General features: G+C 36.1%; 1 long non-coding RNA gene across 1 annotated transcript; it reads left to right on the top strand.

Moving 5' to 3' along the window:
* Positions 1-563: 563 nt before the first annotated feature.
* LOC149846722 (uncharacterized) lies at positions 564-6,257 on the top strand. The gene is made up of 3 exons (XR_016430312.1): positions 564-633; positions 2,038-2,406; positions 5,956-6,257. It is a non-coding gene; the product is annotated as an uncharacterized LOC149846722 (long non-coding RNA).
* Positions 6,258-6,978: the final 721 nt, after the last annotated feature.

Genomic DNA, 6,978 nt, shown 5'->3' with positions numbered 1-6,978 from the left:
GTTCTTATTGCATTCCATTTGCTTTGACTTTTTTCCTTGTTCAAAAATATGTGTGTGTGTGTATGTGTCCTTGTGTATTTAATAAAAATGGTTTTCCTGGGCTAGCAAAAAACACTTTCCTTGCTATTGCAATGGGTTTTCTGTTCACTGATGAAAAACATCATTTCTGGTGGGTTCAAAATTTGACATTTGATGAGCTTTAGAGTTCACGCCGAACTCTCTGTACAGAGCGACTCTGTTAACTTCATGCAGACTACAAGTATTAGAAAAACTGTATTTGAGGATTCCAATTGGCATATCAAGAACTAATTGTCCTATTATCTTTTCAATCAAGCATGTTTGATTGTAATATTAAATAAATATTGGTCAATTGGTGATCATGACATGATTGATTTTCAGGCCAGATGAAGTTCATACTTGTGAATCACCATGTAGTTTAGTGATGGTGCAATCAAAATTATGTTGGAGTTAATAGCGGAAGTCATTTGCTTGCGTTAAGTTACATTATTGCATCAATTACAGGAAATTTGCCCTCTCTAAGCTGCAACTGTCATAATTGCAAATTGCAGGTTTGCCCAAATTTGTTCCAGTGATTTGATGCTGAATTTTGTTGCTTGTCAAGAGGCATCTGAGGTTTTATCTCCTTCTAGAATGTGTCATTGCAATTGTACAATTTCTATATCCTAGCAATCTATTCTAATCTCCACTGATTGCAAGTGGAATTAAACTAAGTAGTGCGTTAGTAATTTATAGTTGGGATTAGGTAATTGTATTATATTATACTGTTATAATTGCATACCAGATGATGGGGAAGTAGTGATGAGTGTTTTGTCCTGCCCTGCTTCTGATATTTCTGTGTGCTATGTCTGAGAAGAATTTTTACTATTTTATATTTCAGTATTATCCCTTCTCCATGCCCCAGTAATGGCACCAAGCTTTCATTGAGGTACTGTAAGCTTCAAAAAAAAAAAAACAGGTGGTATGATGGGCCTTCAGTCTTGCTATTGGGTTGCATTTTGCAAGGGATTGTTTGGTGGGATTGCTCACATGAGTAAGACGGTTGCGCTGTTGCAAGGTGTACTATTATGCTGGATCATCCATCATCATCATTATCATCAAGAAGCATTATCTCAAGTACATGGAGTTGGCTTCACAAATCCTGTATCCCAATTCCTTCCTTTATAGAGCTACAGCCTCAGTCATCCCACAACCTCTCATGTCTCCTCTTACAGTCTTCCTCCAAGTCTTCTTTGGTCTTGGTCTTTTCCTAGTACCTTATTTTCTTAATGTTATGCTAGGTGTGCTTTTGGTTAGACTTTGCAGCTCTCTTTTTCCTATGGCAATGCTCATGCCTATGTGCATAAAGAAGGCACAAATCAAGTGGATCGTATCTTGTATATTGAAATGTTGACAAGTGTAGCATGTCACCTTAATGCAAATTTCATCTCATATTTTGGTAAAAGAAAGGATGAATTTAAAATCTTCACCTTAAATCAAGTTTATATGTTCATTTAAAATTTCTTGTATTTGACTACTTGATACAACGTACTTTCTACTTTATCATGTAATCATGGTCTAGTCTACTGAATCTTCTTGATAAATGTTTTGGAAAGAATGAGTCCCCACACTGTAAAAAATAGCTATTTACCGAGGAACAAAATGATGAAATTTCATATAACTTAAAATGGCAATTTATGTGAGTCTTCATGAGACCATTTCTGTACCAGGGTGCTACCAGGGTGCTACCCCACCTGGTAGCACCCTAATCAACAGTTCAGTTGTTGCTTGTGTATTTCTCTGGATTTTGGTTAAACTTTAACATTTAGGTCTATTGAAGTTGAGTGCATTTTTTTTCTTTTTTTCTCAGTATTCTTGGGCTTACCTTACTATCAGACACCATAAATTTAAAATAGATTTTAGTTGAAACAAATTATACTTGATATCAGTCAATTGAATTAGTTATCTATCATCTAAATGTGACTTGATGAAATTGTTCCCGTTAGCTGACCAGTGATGAAAAATGATGTAATGGAACAGGCACTCCACTGTGGAGGAATGGGCCACCTGACAAGCCAATACTCTGTAATGCGTGTGGATCAAGGTGGAGGACAAAAGGCTCCCTGGTAAACTATGCACCACTGCATTCTCGTGGATTTGCATCAGTTGATGCCGAAAACAGCAACAGCTCTGGAGAGGATAGGCCATTATGCAAAACCAAGCGAGAAGCCTTTAATATAACTGACCAGATTGAAGATAAACTAGAAGCTGTGCCAGAAATACCCAAAAATGATATGTGCTCAAAAAGTTCTGAAGATAACACTGTCCATATATCTAGCTCAGGATCAGGGATGTCGTATTCTGAGAGTTGTATCCAATTCGACAGCACAGATGGAAATGAAATCACAGGTGATACCAAAATAGCTGCCTGTGCATTAAAATTGATGCAAAATCTTTTCTCTTAGTTTTGTGCATTAAATTTTCTCTGTAAACGACATTGATAATGAATTTAGATTTGCATATCTTGGAAGCACTTCATTGATTTCCACATGGGACTAAGTTTGCACTTTGCTCACATCTACCATCTATTTTGTACTAGTCCGTTGAGGAAGTGGTCATCAGATCAGATCACACGTGGCAGCTTATATGCAGAAATAAATTTGGAATGGGTACTTAATTTATTCCAATGTTTTTTGTGAGAAATGCACTATCTTTTATTATTGAGTTCTCTGTTTAAGGTCATGGCAAGTGAACCATGAAAATCCCAAATGTGGGTCTCTACCAAATCACATGATTGACAAACAAGAAATATTCTTTATTTATTTATTTATTTATGACCTGAAGCTTCACTACGAAGGAAATCTTACACATGCACATCATAACGCTAGCATATCTGACTGAGCACATGGAGGCCCATAACCATCAGTATGTCAAACTATGATAATACAGATAAATTTTGATTCCTGGAGTGGTGTTACTGTTTCACAAATTCTATTGTGCCATAGGGCATGCATATGTGGCGTTTAACAATATATAAATGCTTATCATAACATAGTCATATGAAATTGATGCAATGACCTGAATGTCTTAGATGCATATATATATATATATATATATATATATATATATATATATATATATAACATCTCTTATGTGAAGCAAAATTTTAAAATCCAATTCACCCCCCCCCCCCACCACCACCACCACCACACACACATACACACACTCTTGGGTGTTTCACTATATTGGGACTCAACACATGAGCCATGGTTTTTAGATGCATTGAGAAGAAGCTCAATGTCTGGCAAAAGAGTTAGTTTATTCCATTTTTGGCAGATTTATTTTTTAAATAGTTGTTGCAGGTTTTTCGTTTACATTTTATTATGAATTTTTGTTATTAATGTTAAAAATTCTGTCGAGGTAAAGAGTCGAAAGACTGCATGGTATATGTTAGTTATTGTTAATTCCAAAGCACTCTTCCACAAATACTCCATTTTTACCCTCATGATGTCTCTACAAAACATTATCAATAGAAAATTACACTAAAATAAAACTCTTCAATGATTTAATAGATGTATCCATGTGACAAAGCACATAGCATTTTGGACTACGACTTTGCAAACTAGAATGATAGCAATATATGTCAAGGATTAGGTAACCGAGTGGTAAGAGAAAAGATGGAAACATTAACTGCACTGAGCTCAAGTTTCTTTATGGTTGAATACACATCTGCTTCAGTATGCTTTATGAACATAGGTGCTGGACTGGCAGTGGGGTGAATTACACTCGTTATGTCAACAGTGGTAAAAAATGACCTTTCTGCAGCATCTGCACAACTTCAACCATGAGTGGAATCATGATAGAATGTTGGGCTTTATTTTTAGATCATCTAGCACCATACCATGACATTATCAAGCATACTTCCAGAACAAAAGATGTAGAAACCTGTTGGTAATGATCAACACAAGGTCCCAGATGACTGTGACCATGGAATGCAAGGTAGAGAACACGATACTATGTCCATTAGGGAAGTCTGGTGCATATAGATCTATAGTTGCACGAGTATTTTTTACCGTGTGTGTTTGCAGAAAAGGGCTGAACCATGCTGGAAAATCCATGCCTAAAATCTTTTCCATGTGTATAAAGGTGATCAAGTTACTTTTTGCGAAAAGAAAATATCAGTGGCATATAAAATTGACATGATGATGCACTAGGAAGATATGTGAATTGGCATCTAGCAATCAGATGCACTCTCCTAGAAGTTATTGTGGAGAGTTGAGGTATGAGGATCTTTTTTATCTAGCAATGTGATACTGCAGTGCATTCTTCATTGTCATTACTTGTTTGTATATGTCTAGGAATAAAAGCAAGTCAAACCCACTGTTCTAAGCATTTGTATGCTCATCACGATCAAAGAACTCTCTCTATCAAATAGATTAAGAAACTGCATTAGCTTGTGCCAAGTGGAAGAGTTTTACCTTTTGTTTTGTAACATCTGATGCTTCAGTATGTACAAAAATAAGAATTATCAAAGGTTAGAAGATGAGGCATTCTAAGAATTTCTATGATGAAATGGAAGGGTAGCCTTCCCCAATGGGGGATGGGGAAATAATATAAAGTAACATGAGTATTCCTAGTGTATGTTAAGTCATATATTGTGGATGCAATAAAAAACATGACAAGGCCACATATTGGTGTCATATATTTTATGACATAATTTGATGCTTTTTACATATTATATTGCTGTTTTTTTCTTTTTCTTTTTTTTATAATGAACTAAATTGGTACCAACCTCGTAAGCAGTATGCTGTAAGGAGCGAATCATGTGCCCTTTTAGTTATAATGCAGATTCGGAGCTTATCCTTCTGGGATTTTGGTTTGACTTTTCTTTTGATAACCAAGTTTTCACATGGCCAGTGTGTTCAAACTTTGAGATATCTTGGTTAAGATAGTGTGACTCCACAAATCCAGCTGTGTTTGAGCTGATAAGGGAGAGATGTTTTCATTGACATCTTAAAAGCATCTAATAAATTGTTTCCTTTTACTGGTCCGAAACAATTACATGTAGTTTTGTTGATCTCTTAATCCTCATCTAGTAGTTATTATTAGTGGTATATGCCATTATTGGCATTAACTTCTATTGATGCTATTTATGTGCAGACATATTCTGCACATATAGAGGATTTGGAAATGATATTGCGTGCAAAAAGTCCTTGCTTCATTCTTTTGACTTTTCACTTTGAAATTACATGCACTACTATTTTTCCCTCCATGCATTTAACCTATAAACAGAATGCAGGAGCGCCAATGTTCATCTCCAAGCTGATAGAAACCTAGACTGCAAGTATGAAAAAAGATACAAGGTTGTATAATTGCAGCATCTTAACTTTCTTGGCCTCAATTCTCACAAATGGCATTCTATGAAAAAGAAGAAACACAAAATAGTGCAGAGAAATAGCATCCTGATATGGAGTTAATTTTTTTTTGGACAAGCATTTGATGTAGTAGTTATGTTTGCCATCATCAACCAGACAGCTTAGCTGGCTGAAAGCTTCATAATGACACCAGCCTTGGAATTTGTTAACGCATTAATTTCTTATATTTTTACAAGCATTCCGTGGGGCAGGAAGTTCGACAGTGTTGTTTCTGAACCATGTAAAGTTGTGCAACTTTTGCACATGCAGTATCCAAAATAAGGGCTTCTGCAATGACGAAAGTACTGAAAAGAAAAAAAGGGGGAATATATGCGGTCATGTTTAAATACTGCATTCCTTGAACTGGAAAACTCTCATATTGGTTCTCATTATAGGTTAAGGTTTCACTTTGGTATCTCACCAAAAACGGGATTTTTTTTTCATTGGTTTGCTGTGATATTGCTTTTACAATTATGTTGTCTCTTGCAGACACTGGATTTTGAAGATCATCCTGATTCTGACTAGGTTCAGCATGGTTTTGCAGGTTCAGTACGATCACATGCCTGGGACTTGAAAATTCCATCTAGAAAGAGGACATGCCTTAAACGCCAAAGTCCATCTTCTGTCGAAAAGCTCCATAAAGACCTCTATGATATCCTGCATGAGCAAGACTTGTCCTACCTGTCTGAATTATCAGAGGAGGTTTTGCTTTTTGAAACTGCAGCTCCAATGGTTTCTATTGAGATAGGCCTTGGCAGTATTCTGATTAAGCACCCACATTCAGTGGGAGAAGAAGAATCAGAAGGAAGCTCATTTACATCTGAAAACAAACATTTTATGAAAAATGAGGCATATACAGGGCTGCCCTTTCTTCCTTTACAATCTGAAAATTTTGAAGTTAGTTCGACCTGGGTGTCAAAAGATAGGCTGAAATAGATCACAATGAAGAGGGAGCAGTCCCAAGAAAATTATGCTAAACAAATCGCTCTTGTGAATAAAGTTTTGTAAGCTGATGCAGGTGAGCTTGTTTAACCAATGCATGTATCTACTGTGCTTATTTGAAAGGAACCTTTTATTTTCTTCTGGTGAGCCTAATAATTTTCTTGGAGTCATTCTATTTCTGTTCTGGCTGTGTGTGTATGCTCTGCCAACAATATGCAAGCATTGCTCTTGTTTGTTTTCCCTCATGATTCTGCAGGTATAGTTTTTCTTGCAAATTTAATATCCCTACTGATCACGTCTAGAATATTAGTCACACCATTGTGCTTCCATCTGCTTCTGGATGAAACAGGCATATGCATATAATCCGTAATTTTTATTTGCATGGAGCTGGCATAGATCAATATAACATTACAGAATATCAAATGAACATTGGCTGATCATTCATCACATTCTTGATATTTGGCAAACAAGTAGCAGAGTACCTCACATAATCCTGGATTGTAAACAGCAGTGTTGAGTTGCTAAATTAATCTGTTTCGACACATGATAAACTTACGGGTAACGGATTCAGACACAAAAGCTCAATTCAATCCCAAAATCTCGATTTCTGATCAAAATTTCCAAA

The sequence above is a fragment of the Nuphar pumila genome, chromosome 2 (genome assembly GCF_984573655.1).
Source record: "Nuphar pumila chromosome 2, dmNupPumi1.hap1.1, whole genome shotgun sequence".
NCBI lineage: Eukaryota > Viridiplantae > Streptophyta > Magnoliopsida > Nymphaeales > Nymphaeaceae > Nuphar > Nuphar pumila.
This window is presented reverse-complemented; position numbering and strand designations above follow the sequence as displayed.